Here is a 21,555-nt window from a genome sequence, read left to right as displayed (position 1 = left end):
ATAAGAGCTGTGTCCTCATGAATGATATATGTGCCCTTATAAAAGAGGTCTAAGAGGCCGGGTGTGGTGGCTGACGGCTATAATCCCAGCACTGTGGGAGGCCAAGGCAGGTGGATCACAAGGTCAGGTGTTCGAGACCAGCCTGGCCAACATAGTGAAACCCCGTCTCTATTAAAAACACTAAAATTTAGCCAGGCGTGGTGGTGGGCACTGATAATTCCAGCTACTCTGGAGGCTGAGGCAGGAGAATCACTTGAACCTGGGAAGCGGAGGTTGCAGTGAGCCAAGATTGCACCACTGCACTCCAGCCTGGGTGACAGAGAACCTGTCCCAAAAATAAGAGGTCTGAGAGACATATTTTCACCCATTTTTCCATGTGATGACACATCTAGAAGGTGCTATCTTTGAATCTAGATGCTATCTACATCTTGGATTTTCTAGCCTCCACAGTGAGCAATAAATTGTTTATAATAAATTATCCTCAGGTATTGTTATAGAAACCCCAGTGGACAACTACTGAATTGAGCAGGTGTATTAGTTAGCCACACATGACAGACTATGGAATTATTTCAGGAAAATCTTCAGGCAAACAGCAATGAAACATCTTGGAAAGGAAGTAAAAAATCTGATTTCCAGAGTTGTCACATTAAGTTGTTTTAAATATCCAGTGCTAACAAAAAATTGTGAAACAAACAAAAGTATGACTCATTCCGAGGGAGTAAAAAAATCAATAAAAATGGTCACTGAAGAAGTCTAGATATAGGATTAAGTAGACAAGCAATTTAAATCAGCTATGTTAAATGTTTAGATAAATCAAGAAAACTATTTAAAGAATTACAATCTGTCGAGGTCAATACAAATTACCAAATAGATTAAAATAGAAATTCTGGAATTGTAAGGTACAGAAACTGCTATAAAAAATTTACCAGTTGCGCTAACAGCAGATTTGAGATAGTAAAAATAGCAAATATGACAATAGTACAATAGAGATTAGCCTGAGGAATAGAAAGAAAAACGTATGAATAAAAAAAGCAGAGCCTCAGGTCAAGTGCACCACCATGTGCATAATGGATATGGTACATATGGTGGTACACTTCAGCAAGTGCCAGAAGTAGTAAAGAGAAAGGAGCAGGACACATATTCAAAGAAACAACGGCTGAAATGTCTTAAATGATATAAACATAAATTTGCACATAAGTGTTGTGGTGATCAGACCCAACACCAGGTCGTGAGGGTGACAATGTCTGGTGGAGTCAAAGGATTGAGACAAAGACAGTGAGAGAAAAAGGTAGGACAGCAGAGGGCCATAACTATCATATGGAGGTTGTGAAGGCCCTGAACTCTGGGAGTCCACGGCGTTTATTGGTAATCGAACAAAGAAACAGGTGGTGAGAATGTGGAGGTCAGAAGGGCAGGCACATTATCTACAGCTGTGATGGTTTAGCATTTAAATGGAACATGTTCTGCTACTTGAGATAATGGGAATAGGAGCCTAGGAGGGCTAGGAGCCAGCAAGTCTAGACACATTCCAGAGGACACTATGCAAGCCCTGCCTCAGTTCCCCCCTCAACACTCAGCTTTTTCCCCCAACATGCCCCCCTTTTTTGTAAAAGATGATATTACTATCATTACTAGCACATAAGAGGTGGCCTCTTAATTGAGCAAGGCAATTGCATGCTGTGCAGCTCTTAATTGCTGGTCAGTGACCCAGCTTCTTTCTTTCTTAGCCCTTATTCAATTCAAACTGGAGTCACTCTGGTTTGAATGCTTCCTACATACCTCCCCCTTTTTCCCTTTTACAAGGGGACCCTTAATTCTAGGGGTTGCAGAAGGATGAAGGTCCGTCTTCTGTAACTTCTTCATGCTGAATAGGGGCGATGATATTCCTGCCTAACTGTTAGGGTCTTTTGTATTCAGGGTAGAGAGATGAGTCAGGAAGCATTGGTCCATTAAGCATTGTGACTCAGGTCGGTCCTCATTCCATCTTCGCATTCAGATTCAACTGTCTCATGGCTCGTACTGGGGAAACCTGGTCTATGGTTGGGATCCATGGGTCCCCTCCAGTCTCCCGTTCCATGGTTGTACTCATCTTGAGGGCATCCACAAGGTTCGTTCATCTCTTGCAAAAACAAGCATACCCTCCACCGCCGCCCGTTAGTAAATCTACCTAAACAGAAGCAAAAACTTCTGTGGCTGTAGCCGGGAGGCCACCGATAATGAGAAACAGGCCTTTTCTGATTAACAGAAGGCATAGAGAAAGCAAATCGAGGCTTCTCAAACCTTCAATTCACACTGTACAGGTGGTTCCACTAGATGCTGTGGCCCATGACAGATCTTCAGATGTTTGGTGGGCACCCACATAGGCAACTGATTGTCACCTGGAGAGACACAAGCAAATCCTTTTCCCCATAAAAATTATCTTTAGGCAGGGATCGGAGAAAGTAGACTCAGAGGTAAGGAGAATTAGGGGCCTAATGGCTTCCTGATGTTTGATAGGTGTTCCCTCAAAAGTTATGAATTCCCTTTCTCTCCATATTGCTGCGTGGGCATGGAGGACTAGGTAAGCATACTTAGAGTCTGCATGTATATTTACCCTTTTTCCTTCTCCTAATTCTAGTGTATAATGGCCCCTGCTTTAGCTAGGATGTCTCTCCCTAACAAAGGAGTGGTGCTTTCAGGCATAATTAGAAAGGCATGTGAAAAGTAAAGTTCGCCAGTCACAACTTAGTTGCTGGGAGAAGTATCTAGTGACTGCCTGTCCTAGGACCCCTCAAGATAGTGACAGATCTGGAGGGCAGTTGTCCGGGACAGGACAGTAAGACTGAGAAGACTGCGCCAGTGTCCACGAGACAGTTAACCTCCTGGCCTTCAATGATCAAGCATACCCGGGGCTCCATGAGGGTGATGGCATGGGCTGGCACTTGGCTCGGGCACCCTCAGTCCTGCTGCTAGATCATCTGATTAGTGGCTTCTGACTCAAACGACCTTTGTCCCCTGGGGCAGCGGGTCTTCCAGTGACTCCCTTGACATAAGCGCCATGGACGAAGCGGCAGCTTATTTCTATTCGGACAATGTTTTTTAAAGTGTCTTTGCAGACCGCACTGGAAACAAGCCCTATTAGGCATTCCATTTTCCCAGCCTTTCCCTTTTCCAGAGCCTCCAAAGTTCACTTGCCTGAGGGCCATAACTAAAGCAGTGTTTTTTAAATCCTGTTTGTCCCATTCAGCCTGCTCCTCATCTCTATTACAAAAAATCTACAGCTGACCAAGAGATAAACACCATTTAAGATTTAATTGGCGTTCAAGAGAGTCAGGTGAACAAGACGTATGCTTTCTCAATGCCTCCCCTTCATCTCTCCAGAGGTGGTAGGACCCTGTGTTATAGTGGACATCATTGAATAATTTATAGGCTTCCTAGTTTTCCTTAGTCTTTCTAGCAAGCAAGTTAAATGTCTGCGGCACCAATCTCCCTGTTCTGCTTCTGCGTCCCAATGAGGGTCTACACTGGGAACTGCTTCCTGGCCTGTAGGGAATTGTTCTCTTCTGTTGTCATCCTATCATTGACCTGAGATACCAGAGATCGCTGGACTCCCAGGCTGCAATTATGGCGGCACTTCTAATTTGGGGTTAGTGTCTGATCTAGCAGTAACATTATCTCTCTCCATGTCAGATTCAAAGGATTATCCTAACCCTTGTAAAACATCAGTATAACCATCAGGGTTGTCTGAGAATTTATCTAGGTCTATTTTAATTTGCTTCGAGTTGGACAGGGAAAAAGGTATATACGCTTTGGGCCAAATTCTCCAGAATTCATCTTAGGGGTGTTTTTGCCTTGGGGGGAACGTTTCCCATTTGAAAAAAAAAAAAGATGCCAGCACCCCTAGTCATTGTCCCATGAGTATTAAGTCCTAGAGTGTTCTCTATGTTCCTAATGCTTATTCCTTTCCAGGGTGCGTAACCACCCATGGACCTCTGCTTATCGGATTAGTTACGCTCACCGATGTAGCAGTCCTGCACCCGTTTTTCCTGCTTTTCTTGACCACAAAGAAATGGGTCCGGGCTGCTGGATTCTAGTGGTCCTTTACCAGCGTGCCCGACATTGCCTTTGTGCTCAGGGGTGAGTTCTAGAGCTGGGCTCGGTTCCTGAGTGTTTCCTAACAACCCAGCTTCCCCGTCAAGATGCGTTCCCATAAACGGTTCTTACGCAAATTCGTTTGACAGGGTATAGGCAAGCTTTTGAGTCAGGATTGAAAGTTTTGATTCTGTGAGTACTTTAAGGCTTGGCCGAGTGCAAACAGCTCACACCTTTGAGCAGACCAATTATTGGGCAATTTTTCTAAGTACTTTCACAAAAGCCTACCTATCAATTACTGAATACCTGTTTTGTTTTTTCCCCTCAATCACCTGGAAACTTCTATCGTCCTGTCCTGGAGTTTCTCCTAGGACTGGTCGGACTTTTGTATGGTAATTAAGATTTAAATCCCGTTAGGAAACCTGCTGGGTTAAGGGAGTTTTCAGCGGTTAATGTTAAATCACCTTTTTTAAACAGAATAGCCACATACTTTAGGATTGGGTTAGTAAGCTACCTTTTTTTTGCTCTTTCACTTAGGATAGCTCTGGTGAGGTGTACTCACAACGAGGTTTCTTCTAAAAGTTGTTTTTCTACTTTCTTCTGTTAGCAAAGCAGTTGCCTCTACCGATGGAATGCATTTGGGCCATCCAGGGGTTACTGGGTTAAGGATTATTTTACAGGAAGGCTACGGGTTGTCAGTGGTCTGTGCTTTCGGGCTACACGATTGTTTATACTAGTAACAAAACCCTGCCAGTTCTCCCCCATTCATCCAACTCCATAGAGTCCCTTGTTCCGAGAATTACGGACAAAACTGTTTTACTGCACTGAAGAGTGATAAATTCTGAGTACGAACTTTCACTCCCCCTCCTAATAAATGCCTTAAGAAATTTAGATAAGCAGAAAGTTTGCTTGCTTTTACTTTGTCCCTTTTTCCCTCCCCTCGTTCTTCCAAGCGCTCAGATTTCCCACCGAGCTTCATTTAAGAGGTCGAGCGTCCTTTGAAAGTACATGCTCTGCTTTCATCTGCTTTAGCGTTCTTTCATTGGGGTCTTTGCCGCCCGATATTGGGCAGCCAGGAATGTTGGGGTGATCAAACCCAACACCAGGTCGTGGGGGTGCCAAAGTCCAGCGAAGTCAAAAGATTGAGAAAAGGAGAGTGAGAGTAGAAAAAAAGTGGGACAGCGGAGACCTGTCGCTACCATATGGAGGCCGCGAAAGCCCCGAGTTTTGGGAGCCCACGGTATTTATTTGTGATCCAACAAAGAAACAGGTGGTGAGAATATGGAGGTCATAAAGGGCAGGCGCATGATCCACAGCTGTGACGGTTTAGCATTTATATGGAGCATGTTCTGCTACTTGAGATAATGGGAATAGGAGCCTAGGAAGGCTAGAAGCAAGGCGCCAGCAAGTCTAGACACATTTCCAGAGGACATTATGCAAGCCCTGCCTCAGTTTCCCTCCTAACACTCAGCTTTTTCCCAACATACAAAAACCTCAACAAAATCCAAGCAGAATAAACTTAAATATATCAGTATCTAGATACATCATAGTCAAACTGTCAAAAGCCTAATTAAAAAAGAGGAACATGAAAAAAGTAAGAGAATAACCTCATCATCTATTAATATGTGGTTCCCCAGTACAATTAACACCTGATGTCTTATCAGAAATAATGGTGGGGAAAAAAGCAGTCAAATGACATATTTAAAGGGCTGAAGGAAAATAATGTCAAACAAGGATTCTATATGAAGGAAAGAAGTGCTTCAAAAATGAAAGAGAAATTAAGATATTCTCAGAAAAGAAAAAAAAATGAGAATGAGCTTTGTTAAGCAGACCTGCCACTTAAGAAATGCTAAAGGGGGTTCTTCAGGATAAAATAAAATACAAATAATAAAATAAAAATAAACAGTAACTGAACCCACTTGAAGGAATAAAAAGCATTGAAAAAGATAATTACAAAGGTAAATGTAAAATACAGCATAAATATAATTTTAAAGTCTTCTCCTACATAATTTCAAAGACAATTGCATAAAAGGTAATTTTAAAACTATGCTTATGGGATTATGATTTACAAAGATATAATTTGTTTCACAATAAATAGCACAGGGGAGGGTGGAGAAAATGTATCTATATCAGAGCTATATATATATGTGTGTGTGTGTATATATACATATATATGTACTATATATACTATATAGTATAAGTTATGAGCCAGTGTGTTCTCTCCCAGAATATAGTATATATGTATATATACATATACATATATTTCTATTCCTCAGGCTAATCTCTATATAGTATATATTATACATACTACTGAAATTAGAATGTATTAATTATAATATATAATTATATATAATATATTTTTAATTATAAATATATTAATTAAATATAGTTATTTATAAGGTAATATTTATGCCCAGAATTTGCTATTTTTATGTGTCACTTATTAATTTTAATTCTCTATAGTCTCATTGTTTCCTTATCTTGTATTAAATAATATTTTCTAGTGTATCATTAGTTTTCTTGTTTCTTTTACTAATATTTTTAAAAATTATTTTCTTAAATAATTGGTTTGCCCTGACCATTAAAATTAATATTGTAATTTAAAACAATGTAACTCATATTAATACAATCTAATTTCAATAGGATATATAATTATATATTATATATAATTAGAAATATAAGAAAATAATATAAATATATAATAATATTAAAAAATAATTTTTGAAAATATTAGTAAAAGAAACAAGAAAATCATACACTAGAAAATACCATTTAATATAAGGAAACAATGGTGACTATAGAGAATTAAAATTAAGTGACGCATAAAATTAAATTCTAGGCATAAATCTTACCTTATAAATAAGTATATTTAATGTAAAATAGATTAAATACCTCAATTAAAAGTCAAAGATTGGAAGAATGAAAAAAACTTTATTTACACAGTTTCTTGAAGAGACACATTTTAGATTCAAATAAAAAATAAGTTGACTACAGAAGGATGAAAAATATATACCCATTCATACAGTGATAAAAAGAGCTGGAGTGGTTATAGTAACATCACACACACAAAGAAAGGGCTATCGGGCACAAAGGACATTTTTGAATTATGAGAGTTAAATAATCAGAAAAATTACAACTATAATCATGTATGCACCTAGCAATATACCACAAAAATATATGAAAGAAAATGTGACATAATTAAAAAGGAAAATAAATTATTCAATAATGATAGTTGGAAACTCTAATTCTTTACAGTCAATAATTGTTAGGAAAAATAGAGAATGAACAAGAAAACAAGTCTTGAAATATACTATAAACCAAATATACCTAACAGATATATCAAGAACACTTCATTCAGCAGCAGAAGTGTACACTTTATTCTCAAGTACGCAAGGAAAATTCTCCAAGTGAGACTATATGGAAAGCCATACAAATTCTTAAATCATATATTATATGTTCTCCAACCAAACTAGAATGAAATTGAAAATCAACAATGGGAAATTGGAAATTTCTCAAATATGTCAGAATGAAACAACACACATAATGTTTCAAAGAAGAAATAATGGGAAAATAAGAAAATACTTAAAGATGTCTAATTTAAAAAGTGAATATACCAAACAGTATAGAATACAGCAAAGCAGTGTTCAGAGGAAAATGTATACTCTCAAATGCGTACATAAAAAGGAGGAAAGAATAACATCAGCAAGATGGCCCTAATTTCTCCACAGAATCACAAATTTAAATTAATGGTATGCACAACAAAATACCTATGTGAAAATTCTAGAATCCAGTTAAGAAGTTATTGTATGCCAAGTGAGCACAACACCCAGAACAGCCACGTAATGCTTAAGAAGAGAAATTTTACTTTATATTCAACAGCCCCCTTCCTAAGCCTTCATAGCTCAGTTCTGGGAGAGAAAACACTGGCTCATAACTTAAACCTCAGGGGGAAAGAAGAGTTGAGTTACTATTAAACGTTCTGGATTGTAAAAGGGCTTCCCAGGGCACAGGTTTTTGTCTCACCTCATTCAGAATGCTGATGGAACTCGCATAGTTTGGATACCTGGGGGCCGCTGAAAACAAAGATGAGCAGGAATTGGCTTCCTGTGTCTAGCACAACTCAGTGTGATAAGGAGAAGGGACATAATTTGAGGCTTCTTCCTTGCCAGGAATGGAGAGGAGTAGCGTATGACTGGCATTTTGGCTCTTTAGAGGGCTTCCTAAGGGACTGAAGGTTTATCTAACTAGGATAAACCCAAAGAATTCCATATCTTAAAAAAATATAATTAAATTGTCAAAAATCAAAGGCAGAGAATTTTGAAAACAGCAAGAGATAAGAGACTCATTATATGCAAAGAGAACTTCCTTAAGACTGTCAGTGGATTTTTCGGCAGAATGCTTGTAGGTCAGAATGGAATGAGATGATACATTCACAGTGCTGAAAAAAAAATTACCAATGAAGAATACTGTATCTGCAAAAGTATCCTTCAAAAATGAAGAGAAATAAAGACTCTTCCATCTGTTCCACCTAATTTGGATACTTATAGGAAGCCAACATATTTGAAATTATTGATGGCTACTAAGAACAAAGGAGAAATGGGCGGCTTGATGCTGTAGACTCAGAGAATTTGCAGTGCTACAGGCAGACATCGAACACAGGAACAGACTACAAGCTGCTGAAAAAGAAATTGACAATACTCTCTAACACAGAAATTACGCACACAAGCCCAGGGAAGTTGTATAACCCTCCAAAAAATTTATCAGGAATCCCCAGAATCATTAGCTGGGCTGATTGTGGAGGTTCTTCTAAGTCAGTCTATAAAGATAGTAAGAGGTCTATAAAAATAGAGAAAGGTGGCTATATTTTAAAATATATAGATATCAACAGAAAGTTATGATGCACACAAGAAAAACAGGGAAACATGGACCAAACATACAAATTAGTCTCTGGAAATTGACTCTAAAGGGACAGAGGTGTAAGAATTATCTGACAAAGAATTCAACATAGCTATCATAAAGATGTTCTATGAGCTCAAGAAAATTGTTCATAAACAAAATCAGAATATCATAAAAAAGAAACTATAAAAAATTAAACAGAAATTTTGGAGCTGAAAAATGTAATAACTAAAACATTCAGTATAGGGGTTTAATAGTAGACTTGATCAAGCAGAAGGAAGATGAAGTAAACTCAGAGACAGGTCCTTTGAAATTATCCAATCAGAGTAACATAATGAAAAAAGAATAAAAGCAGTAAAGGAAGACTTAGAGATTTATGGGTCTCTATTGGGAGAACTAATATATGCATGAAGTTATCCCAGCAGGAGTAAAGAGAAGAAAAGAAATCTGATTCGAAGAATGGTTGAAATCTTCTAAAATCTGGAAAAGGACATGGGCATCCAGATTCAAGAAGTGCGACAGTCTCTAACTAGGATAAACCCAAAGAATTCCATACCTTAAAAAAAATAATTAAATTGTCAAAAATCAAAGGCACAGAATTTTGAAAACAGCAAGAGAAAAGAGACTCATTATATGCAAAGAGAACTTCCTTAAGACTGTCAGTGGATTTTTCGGCAGAATGCTCGTAGGCCAGAATGGAATGAGATGATACATTCACAGTGCTGAAAAGAAAATTACCAATGAAGAATACTGTATCTGCAAAAGTATCCTTCAAAAATGAAGAAAATAAAGACTTTCTAAGATAAACGAAGTTAAGGAAGTTCATTACCAGTAGACCTGCCTTACAAGAAATGCTAAAAAGAATTCTTCAAGTTCAAACAACAGAACAATAAAAAATGACACAAAAACATATAAAAATAAAAAGTTTCTTGGTAAAAGTAATTATATAGAAAAATACAGAGTACTGTATTATTTTAATAGTGGTGCATAAATTACTTTTTATTCTGGTATGAAATTAAAATCACAAGGAATAAAAAATAGTTATAAAGATATTTTAATTGATACACAATATAAGCAGATGTAATTTTTATAACAATAACATAAAGTGTGTAAAAGGAATATTTGTAAATGAAGTTGTTACCAGCTTAAAACAAAGTGTTATAACTATAAGCTGTTTTATGTAAATTTCACAGTAGCAACAAAGAAAATATGTATGGGAGATACACAAAAGAAATGAGAGAGATTACTACGTGACACTAAAAAGACAATAATACACAAATAAGAGAGCAAGAGAGAAAAAAGGGACAAAAATTCTATAAGACAATTAACAGTAACATCTTCACTATCAATAATTACTTTAAATGTAAATAGATGAAACTCTCCAATTAAAAAACAGAAAGTGGCTGAAAGGATTAAAAAAAATAAGATCAAATTACATGCTGCCAACAGAATTTCTTATAGATTTAAGAACATATATAAGCTGCAAGTAAAAGGGGGAAAAATAACATTCCATGTAAACGGTAACCAAAAAAGTGAGGGTGGCTATATTTATATTAGACAAAATAAACTTTAACTCAAGAAATGTCGAACCAAATAAAGAAGAACATTATATAATGATGAAAAAGGTCAATCTATCAGGGAGATATAGCAATTATAGGTACATATGCACCCAGCATCAGAACACTCACATATATGAAGCAAACATTGAAGGAACTAAATGAAGGAATAGACAACAACAGTGACCACAAAAAATAGTTGGGAGTTTCAAAACCTATCAAAAATAAACAGACTTCAGACACAATATCAGAAAAAAAAATTCTTGAACAATGCTATCTATGGAAAAGTGGATTTATCAGACACATACAGAACATTTCACCAAAGAGCAGAATACACATATTGGTCAAATGCACACAGAACATCATTCAGGATAGATCCCATGTTAGGTCACAAAAGAGTTCTTTAAAAATTTAAGATTAAAATCATACCAAGGATATTTTCTGATCACAGTGGAACTAAATGAGAAATTAGTGGCAGAAGGAAAAGTATAAAATTCACTAATACGTAAAAAATAAAGAGGCACACTCTTAAATAACCAATGAATCAAATAACAAATTAAAATGGAAATTAGAAAATACTGTGAGAGAAATGCAAATGAAAACATGACATATCAATGCAGCAAAAACAGAACTAAGAGGGAAATTTATAGTGATAAATGATAACTTTTAAAAAGAGGAACAATCTCAATTTTTTAAAAAAACATTTTATATGTCAAGGAAATAGAAAAAGCTAAGCTCAAAGTTACAAGAAGGAAGGAAAGAATCAAGATGAGAATAGAAATGAACAGATAATTTTAAAAAACAGAAAATCAAGGAAACTAAGCTTTGGTTTTTTGAAAAGATTAACAAAATTGAAAAACTATTAGCCAGATTAATTATGAAAAAAGAAAGAAGACACAAATAAATAAAATAAGAAAACAAAGAGGAGGTACCAAAATTTAAGTTACAGAAATTAAAAGGTTTATAAGAGACTGTGACTCTTACCATGAATCATCATTTGCCTACAAATTGGATAACTAACAGAAATAAATACATTTCTAGAAAAATACAACTTATCAAGACTAAATTAAGAAGAAACAAATTCTGTCAGAACTATAACTAGTAAAGAGTCTAAATCTAGTAATCAAATACCTCCCAACAACAATAAAACCCAAGATCAAATGGCTTCTCTTGTGAATTCTACTCAACATTTAAAGGAGAATGGCAATCTCTCTCAAACTCTCCCCCAAAATACAAAAGAAGTAAATAACTCCAAGCTTATTTTATGAGGTCAGAATTTACCTCATGATGAAATCAGAAAGGTTACAAGAAAACTGTAGACCAATATGATTACTATGGTTTTATTGTGTATGTCTCCTGCAAAATTTATGTTGAAATTTTATCCTCAATACAACCATATTAAAAAGTCAGGCCTTTAGAAGGTGATTAGGCCATAGGCCATTAAAGACCCTGCCATCATGAATGGATTAACACCTTATAAAAGAGATTGATTGGGCAAGTTACCCCGTCAGTCCCTTCTATCTGTTTCTTCCTGGGAGGTTATAGTGTTTGTCCACTCTAGAGGATGCAGTAACAAGGTGCCATTTTGGAAGCAGGAATCAGCCCTTACCAGACACTGAGCCTGCTGGCATCTTGATATTGGACTGCTTAGCCTCCAGAACTGTGAGAAATAAATTTTTGTTATTTATAAATTACCCAGTGTCACTTATTTTGTTATAGCAACACAAATAAACTATGACAAAATTGGTAGAGAGGAGTGAGAGTGTTGCTGTAACAAATACCTGAAAATATAAAAGTGGCTTTGGAATTAGGTAATAGGTGGACACTGACAGTTTTGAAATACATGCGGGGAAAGTCTGTATTGTGGTGAAAGGAGCATTGTGGGTAATTCTGTTAAGGACTCACAAGGAGAGAAGAGCTGTACAGAAAGCTTAAAGATTTTTCAGGGATTATCTAAGTGAATGTAAATAGAATATTGGTAGAAATATAAATCTGAGGAACCACAAAATATATGTGAGAACTAATAAATGAAAGCAGCAAGACTGTAGGATACAAAATCAATGTGCAAAAACACTTATATTTTGCAAAGGACAGTTAGTAAATGAAATCAAAAACAAAATTGCATTTACAATAACTAAAAAAGTATAAAACACTTAACAAATTCAACAATTGGAATTCAAAACTTATACATTACATACTAAAAACATCTTGTTGAAATAAAGAAGACCAAAGATATGGAAAGATATATCATGTTCATTAATGGGAAGTCATACTATTGTTAAAATAGCAATATTCACCAAATTGATCTGGAGGTTCAATACCACCCCTATCAAAATCCAACATTGATGTTTTTGAGAAATTGGCAAACTAATTTTAAAATTTATATAAAAATGTAAAAGATGCAGAACAATCTAAAACTCAATTTAGAAAGCAGAACAAATGTGCATTTCCTGATTTTGAAACTAACCATTAAGCTACTAATGAAGAAAGTGTGGTACTATTCATAAAAATAGATATATAAATAAATGAAATAGAACAATATTCCACAAAGATGCATTTATGGCTAACTGCTTTTTGACAATGGGACAGAAATAATCCAATAGGGAAGGAATAGTCTTTCAATAAATGACATTAGGGAAACAAGATATTCACTATAAAAGATTGAAGTTTCATCCCTACCTCACACCATATACAAAAGTTATCTCAAAATGTGCCAAAGAGCTAAACTTAAGATTTAAATCTATAAAACTGTGAGAAGAAAATATGAGTGAAAAATCTTCTTATGCTTGGATTGGGCAATGATTTGATAAACACAACACCAAAACCACAAGCGACAAATAAAAAAATAGATAAAATGGACGTCATTCAATATAAAAATGTTTGTACTTTAAAATATGCCATCTATTACTTAAACATATTCTTGCAAATAATATATCTGATAAAGGACTTGTATCTAGAATATATAATAAAAATTTACAACTGAACAGAAAAGACAAATAACTCAGTTTAAGAAATAGGCAAAGGATCCAAATAGAGATTTCACCAATGAATGTATAGAAATAGCCAATAAGGACATTAAAAGATACTCAACATTTGTAGCCATCATAAAATGCAAATCAAAACCACAATGAGACACCACTTAACCCTCATTACAATGACCATAATATAAAATACAGACAGCATTCAATGTTGGTGAGGATGTACAGAAATTAGAACCTTCATTCATGGCTCATGTGATTTTTAAAATGGTGCAGCCACTTTGGAAACAGCTTGTCAGTTCCTCAAAATGCTACACACTGAGTTATTATATAAGTCAAAATTCCCATTTCTAGGTACATACCCAAAAAAAAGAGAACACATATTCACACAAAAAGTATACGTAAATACATTCATAGCAACATTATTCATAATAGTCCAAAATTTAAAATAACCTAACTTCCTATCATATGATCAATGGATAAGCAAAATGTGCTTTATCCACACATTGGAATATTACTCATCAATAAAAAGGAATGAGTCACTGATACATGATACTGAGACTGTTTCATGGACCTGAAAATATTATATTGATTGAAAGAAGCTATTCACAGATATATTACATATCATATGATTCCATTTATATAAAATGTCCAGAATAGAGAAATTCTTAGAGACAGAAAGTATATAAGTGGCTACCCAGGAACTAGGGGAGGGTAGAATTGGAAGTGATGTTAATGGATGAAACCTTTTTTTGGGTGATGATAATGTTCTAATACTGGATAGAATTGATGGCTGCATGTCTCTGTGACTACATTAAAAATCATTGAATTCAAAAAACTGAATTATATATGTATTTTGTCTCGATAAAGCTATCATAAAACTGTAGTTTTTACTGAGGTTTCTGAGATCAAAGGACATAAAAGCCATTCATGGTCTGCCAACTTAATTTACAACAAACCAAATAATTTTAAATATTTGTCAAAAGTAAAGTCCGCAATTATTGAAATAAACTTTTTGCTTAATAAATTTAGGCTTTCATCATAATCCTGAAAACAATGATGTGTGAAGAAATAATAATAAGCCAAAGTACTAAACAGTGATAAACTGATACTGGTTTGATATAGATCTTTGCGTTTGGTTGGTTGAGACCTATCAAAAGAACATTTTTAAATTGTTTCAGCAAAGCATTTGGTGAAGCTATACTTATTTTTGGAGAAGAGAGGACCTCTGCCTTGAAGTGGGTCAGAAGCCGTTTTTAATCAGTGTGCATTTTATTCATATATTTCATAATCATCAAAACTAGTAGGGACGCAGAAAATCAAGGAGTTAAATAAAACATTTGTGGGCAATACAAGGTTTCTTTTCAAAGCCCTGTAGTCCTAAATTGAAGAACTAGATTGAGGCACAGAGTATTAATCCACTCATCTTAAGTTATTTCCATCTGCAACTACAATAGATTTAAGAGATAAATACTTTACAGATATAATAGAAAATGAATATGGAACAAAATGAAATTCATGCATGGGATGATGATGATGATGATGATGATGATGATGATGATGATTTTATACTGAGTTTCTCTCCTGTTGCCCAGGCTGGAGTGCAATGGTGCAATCTCGATCTCAGCTCACTACAACCTCCTCTTTCCGGGTTCAAGCAATTCTCCTGCCTCAGCCTCCCAAGTAGCTGGAATAGCAGGTGCCTGTTACCACGCCTGGCTAATTTTTTAAATTTTAGTAAAGACAGGGTTTCACCATGTTGGCCAGGCTTGTCTCGAACTCCTAAACTCAGGTTATCCACCTGCCTCAGCCTCCCAAAGTGCTAGGATTATAGGTGTGAGCCACCATGCATGGCCTGGGATTATACTTATAAATGTAGAGAATGTTTATTTGAATAATAACAAAATCATTTGATCCGCAAAGCAGATGGAACTTCAATTACTAGACAGACTACTTTTTTCCAACTACTTTCCATTAGAATATATTATAAACAAAATACATAGATTATAAACAAAATATATTTAATACAAAATTTAATAAAATTAATTTTTTAGCACTGTTCACTATGAAACTCAATTATTTCTCAGCTATATTTATGACAAATCAGGACATATGTAGTAAAAATGCTTATATCTAAATATCATTTGCTCCAAAATATGTATGGAGAATAAATTTTCATTATCTTTAGAAGCCTATCACCTTGCTTTATTCTGTTTTATAAATAGCAATAAAAATATATTATTTACCAAATATGATTCCTACTAATTAGCATGAGATAAAGGTCCTTGTTGAAGAGACAAACTTTACAATCAAATCTCCTCAAACTCAACCTCCTTTTCCACCCTATGTACCATGATCTCCTATCATTTGAAACAACTTCTATTTTTCTCTGCCTACCATAGCACATTTTTAGCTTGGAATATTCTTTCTGGAGTGCCCTTCCTTACTACCTACATTAGGCTACTTTCCTACTCATTATTTAGGGCCAGCTCAAATACTATCTTACCAAAAGAGTCATTTTACCTTCTCAGTTAAAATTAAACATTTATTCTTTGTGTCAATAGCACTTGAATGTATAGTTGGAATACTTATCAAATTATTGTGCTTGTTTATATATTTATTTCCCTGATTAAACTGAGAAAAAAAGAATAACTTTCTATTTCATTTCCTCAGAATCCGCCCTGATGTTTAGCTCAAATAGATGTTAATGAGTATTTATTGAATTAAGAATGAAAAAATTTAAACCAACAAATGTATAACTGTGTTCTCTGTCTTGTTCAAGTTGAGGAATACATAAACTAGGTTACTTTAGAGAATAAATGAGCAAAGAAAATGAGCTTTTAGTGTCCTTTAGGTTCCCCAAATTAGCAACAAAATGGGAAAATGGTATCTGCAGAAATATAGTCTATATACACACACATACATATATACACCTACACACACAGCCCACCCATCTGCTGTCTGCATTTTATTTTCCCTGACCCCCAAATAACATTAACAACTTTGTGTGTGTGTGTGTGTGTGTGTGTGTGTGACCATTCCAAAGGGCAATGATCAAATTTTCTGTTCCAATTCATTCTGAAATTTTGGGTGAAGGGTGGAGTAAGCATCATATTTAGAAAAACATGAAAGTTTCTTTTCTCATGACGACTATTTCTGCAACCAAGGATGCATTTTTCTGCATAAATACAAATGCCAGACTTGTTCATAAATATAACATTTTTAGGTTATCCCACTATAGGAGTTTGCAGAGTATACAAAGCATATGCTTCCCCACCCCTCAATCTGAGAGAAATTTTTCTCTATATCTCCTAACTGTAAAATGTTACTACTACTAGGAGGAGCTACAAAATATTAGTGAAAGATATGCAAACATATAATATATTATACAGAGCTGGCAGGGTGGAGATTAGGCAAAGAGTTAAATAATTGACCACAATACCAATTGCCTCTCTCTCTTGGTTTAAGTTTCAAAATTAAAAGATAGTCATTTTTAGAATTTAATTAGCTTACAGCGACTTGCGATGGAAGTGCACTATAATAAATATTTTTTTTCTCCTTGAAAACTGACTTTGCAGAAAGTCATAGGAGAAACTAGATTTCAAAAACTGCTACCAACTTGAATTTGAGTTTGCAGTTAAAAGACTTTCTGGAGGTTTCTCAAGAAAATACCTTTTTAATGAATCAAGTTCAACTCAAACTTTCACACCTAGAGAGATAAAATAAGAAGGCTCAATTTTTAATTAAGTGGGTTCAGAATGTCTATATCTTTATTCTTCTTGTCATATTTGGTGGTCTTTTATTTAATATGTGGGCAAGCAAATATGATAATGAAAACCCTTAAACGTCAGAAGGCACTGCTTCTAAAATTAGAAATACCATTTGTTTTTCTATTTAAAGAAGCAAAAAATATGTTTATAAAAGTAAAACTGAATTGTGTATATTATGGAATAGAACTATCTCTTGGCATCGTGTCCTTCAACATAATATGTTTTAAGCTCCTATTGTGTTCCGGACATTGAGGATAGAATAATAAACAAATTCAACAATATAATCTTCATCTTCCTAGAACTTACATTCTAGATGGGAGAAACAATACACAAATAAATTTATAAAATAAATGGCATATCATACAGTATTAATTATTTGGAAATAAATAAAGCTAGAGACAAAGATACTAACTATTGGGTAGAAAAGATGCATTTTTAAATAGACCAGACATAGAAGGCTGCATGGGAGGGTAATATCTGAATATCAACTAAAGGATGTGTTCAGGGCAAGAGTGTACCAGACAGGTGCAAAGGCAGGTGCAAAGGCCCAAAGATGAGGGTGTACCTAATATGTTGGGAGAATGACACAAACCAAAATTTAAAAAATATATAATATCACAAATTATATTTCAGAAAGTGGCAAGGTGAATGCATGTGTGTTTAATAGCTTGAGAGATCTCTAAGATTTGTTTTTGCCCTAACCTGTTAAAATTAAAGCATCTCAATCTACAGAGTGACAAATTGTATAATCAACAAATACTCATAGTGTATTCATAATGAATGTAAAATACATAGTTAGAATGTATGTTCTTAACCATTTAAGATTGGTGTTTCAATGTCACTTATGCTACCAATGAACTCTGTGACTTTGAATAAGTCAAACTCTGTTTCCTCAGTCATAAGATAATGTTGAATGTACTCTAATATTTCTTTGACTTTATACATTATATAAACTGGAAATTCTGAATATCCATTGGGCATCTGTTTTGAACAGTTTGTATGGTTAGATGCAGTGGGTAAGATATTGATGTACAAAGTTTCCTTCCTTGTGGTAAGGGGCCTGCCCTGGGAAATAGAAAGGTGAGGGGGAAAAGACAGAGACAGACTCTGTACCCAGTAAAAAGTCCGGAGGTAGGGGCTGGCAGAAAGGGCTTTAGGCGTTCAGAGCAGAATATCACATAAGGACAAATGTGTCTAATAAGTCTTCATGATAAAGATAACATTTTACCTTGAAGAATGGTGGACTTGGGATAAGTTCAAACTTGTGAGGAAATAATTTGAAGCAGAGGATGCTGTATGACCAAGGCTGCACTGGGGAAGTGGAGGTTTCTTCAGCATTGGTGGAGAGGCCTGAGGCTATGAGAACAGATTAGACACATAATCAGTTTGCAGAGCTACTTATACATAAGAAAAAATAATTTCACCTGAGAGTACTTTCAGGGGAGTTTGATATGGAAAATATCATAAAAACAGATTTGAAAGAAAAAAATATTTGAAAGCAAAGATCACAAAAAGCAAACAATTACAATTAAAGCATGAGGCCATAAGTCCGTAAATTTGAAACAAGAAAGAGAAAGCATTCAGCTGACTGTATGAGGAATGGTATGATACTGGATATCACTAAACTTTTCAGTCTAATGACTAAAAGAGTAAAAACAAGAATGTTTTGGATAAAATTTAGCTTGGTTTGGAACAAGTAATTAGTTGATAATATGTAACAGGTATTTCAGAATAAGACTGGCCTTAACCAAAATTCAGACTAGAATCTTGTCATAGCAATAGGTACTCTATGTTGACAACTTACTATCTCAGAGGTACTTGCCTGTTCCTACACCAAACCTATTAACTGTTTTATTTATTTATTTTTTTAGAAAAGGGACTCTGGAGTTTGTATAATTACACCACTCTCAAGGTAAGTGGTAAAACTCGGATTAGATCTGACTCAAAGCTTACCTTTTCGATGAGGCTAAGACATAAATAAAACATTCAGATAAACGTGTTTATGAAAATTCAAGTGTGGGCTGAATGTGATGAATCAAGAATTAAATGGTAGGTTTAGAAAATTAGTGGTATTAAATCAAGGAAGTGGGCCTGATCTACAATTTAAAAGCAAAGAACACTGGGCAGCAATTAAGGGGAAGGAAGTTGTTTGGTACATTTAGGATCAGCTTGATGAAGGCTTGCAGATGGTGGAAAGGAGTATTGACTGAGAGTAGAAGAAATTGCTGAGCCAAGATCTGCTAAAACAATAAAGCTATCTGGTCAAAAGCTAGAAAAACCCTGCTCAGACCTTGATCTGCCATATAAGATAATAAATCTTTGTTGGCTTAGAGGCTTCAAGGCCTTGGGTAATAACCTTGAGGACATAATTTTAAGGAAGATTTACTAACTTAATCTTTCAAGTTTAATTTCTGTAAATCACCTTTTAAATAATGCTTTAAAGTGTGGAAATTTTATACGTAAAAATAACTCCTTTTTTTTTTTTTGAGATGGTCTCACTCTTGCCCAGGCTGGAATACAGTGGCGCTATCACTGTAACCTTTACCTCCCGAGTTCAAGGGATTCTCCTGCCTCAACCTCCCGAGTTGGGACTACAGGCACGCACCACCATGCCCAGATAATTTTTGTATTTTTAGTAGAGATGGGTTTCACCATGTTGGTGAGGCTGGTCTCAAATTCCTGACCTCGTGACCCGCCGCCTCAGCCTCCCAAAGTGCTGGGATTACAGGCGTGAGCCACCACACCTGGCCAAAAATAACTCCATTTTAAGCTCCCTATTTTGTGTCACTAATCTTAAATTTTTATTTTTGCACCATCCCCATGATGATTTTAATTATTTTTCTAAATGAGAAATAACTGTTGTTTTGTCTGATTATATACATGATATATATTTATTGTAAAAGTAAGTCATGGAGTAAAGAAAACACTTAAGAAAAAAGTAAAAATCATCCCAAATCACACCAGAGATAACTAATCTTAATATTTCATAGCATAAGTTTCCAGATTTTTTCTATGCACACATATAAACAGCCCAATTTCCAATAAATGTAAGAAAGGCAAGCTCCACCAAGGTATATCCAATTTTCCATGCATGCATATTAACTTAAAATTATTAATAATTTTTTAAAAAATTATTTGAGCTATTGTTTGGTGCTCTGATCAACTTGTTGATTCCACAAGGTGCATCAATACTATGTAAAAACAAACTAGTTTATACTTTAGGCCATTTGCCACTGAGCTCTTGATGTAAATAACATAGTCAAAACATAAGTAGGAAAAACATATATATATATTATTCTGAGAAATGGGCAATTACATTAATCTATGAGAAAGAGAATTTTAATTATATGGACAATGTACCATTTAATCACAATGAATGCATCAGTTTGTAGAATATAAGAACATATAACAACAAGTGAATGATTTATTTCTAGACAGCATGCCTATTGTGTCTCTCATTCTTTGTGCGAATGATGTAAGTCATATTGAAGATGCTTTGGGAAGCCAACTTGGAGACACGTATGACTTAAGTCTTGAGAAAAAAATTTGATTTAATTAATTAACATTATGAAATTAAAATCTGGCCTATAATAAGCATAAATAAATATTTAGTGAAGAATGAATGGACAGGGTATTTGTTCAGTCATTCATTAGTCAACATTTACTGAACTCATATCACGTATCACACACTATTGGGATAAAGTGATAAAGAACATAATGTTTTCTTTCTAGGAGTTCACCATCTAGTGGGGGAGGAAAAAAGCAAATGAACAATTATAAACCAGTGTTAAAGTGCTCTTATAAAAATATGTATGGATGTTTAAATTTTCCTGGGTGGAGAGTGGAGTGACAATGGAGTTACTATTCACAAAATGGTAACAACTGAATTGATTTATGAATGATGAGTAGAAACTTACTATAATTTTTATTGTAATTTCCATTGTACGAGTTAAGAAAACAAATATCAGAAAGTAATTGCCACAGATCTTATGACTAATGGTAGGTAAGGAGGATGAGAAATAAAAAATCATTTTTTTTACATTGTAGGCTTTATTCATCCCATTATACCATATTAACAGATGAAGCCACAGAGGCCCAGAAATTTGTTTAAAATTACACAGTGCATAGCTGAGACAGAGAAACAGAGAGCTTTAATTTAGATATAATGTTCTGTATTATTAGTATTTAATTGTGTAGACACATAGGGCATAGGAAATACTTAGACACATGAATTTGTGTAATTGAATTATTGGCACTAACATTTTAATGATAGCTAGCTGATAT

The sequence above is a fragment of the Pan paniscus genome, chromosome 6 (genome assembly GCF_029289425.2).
Source record: "Pan paniscus chromosome 6, NHGRI_mPanPan1-v2.0_pri, whole genome shotgun sequence".
Taxonomy (NCBI): Eukaryota; Metazoa; Chordata; class Mammalia; order Primates; family Hominidae; genus Pan; species Pan paniscus.
Note: the sequence above shows the minus strand (reverse complement) of the source record.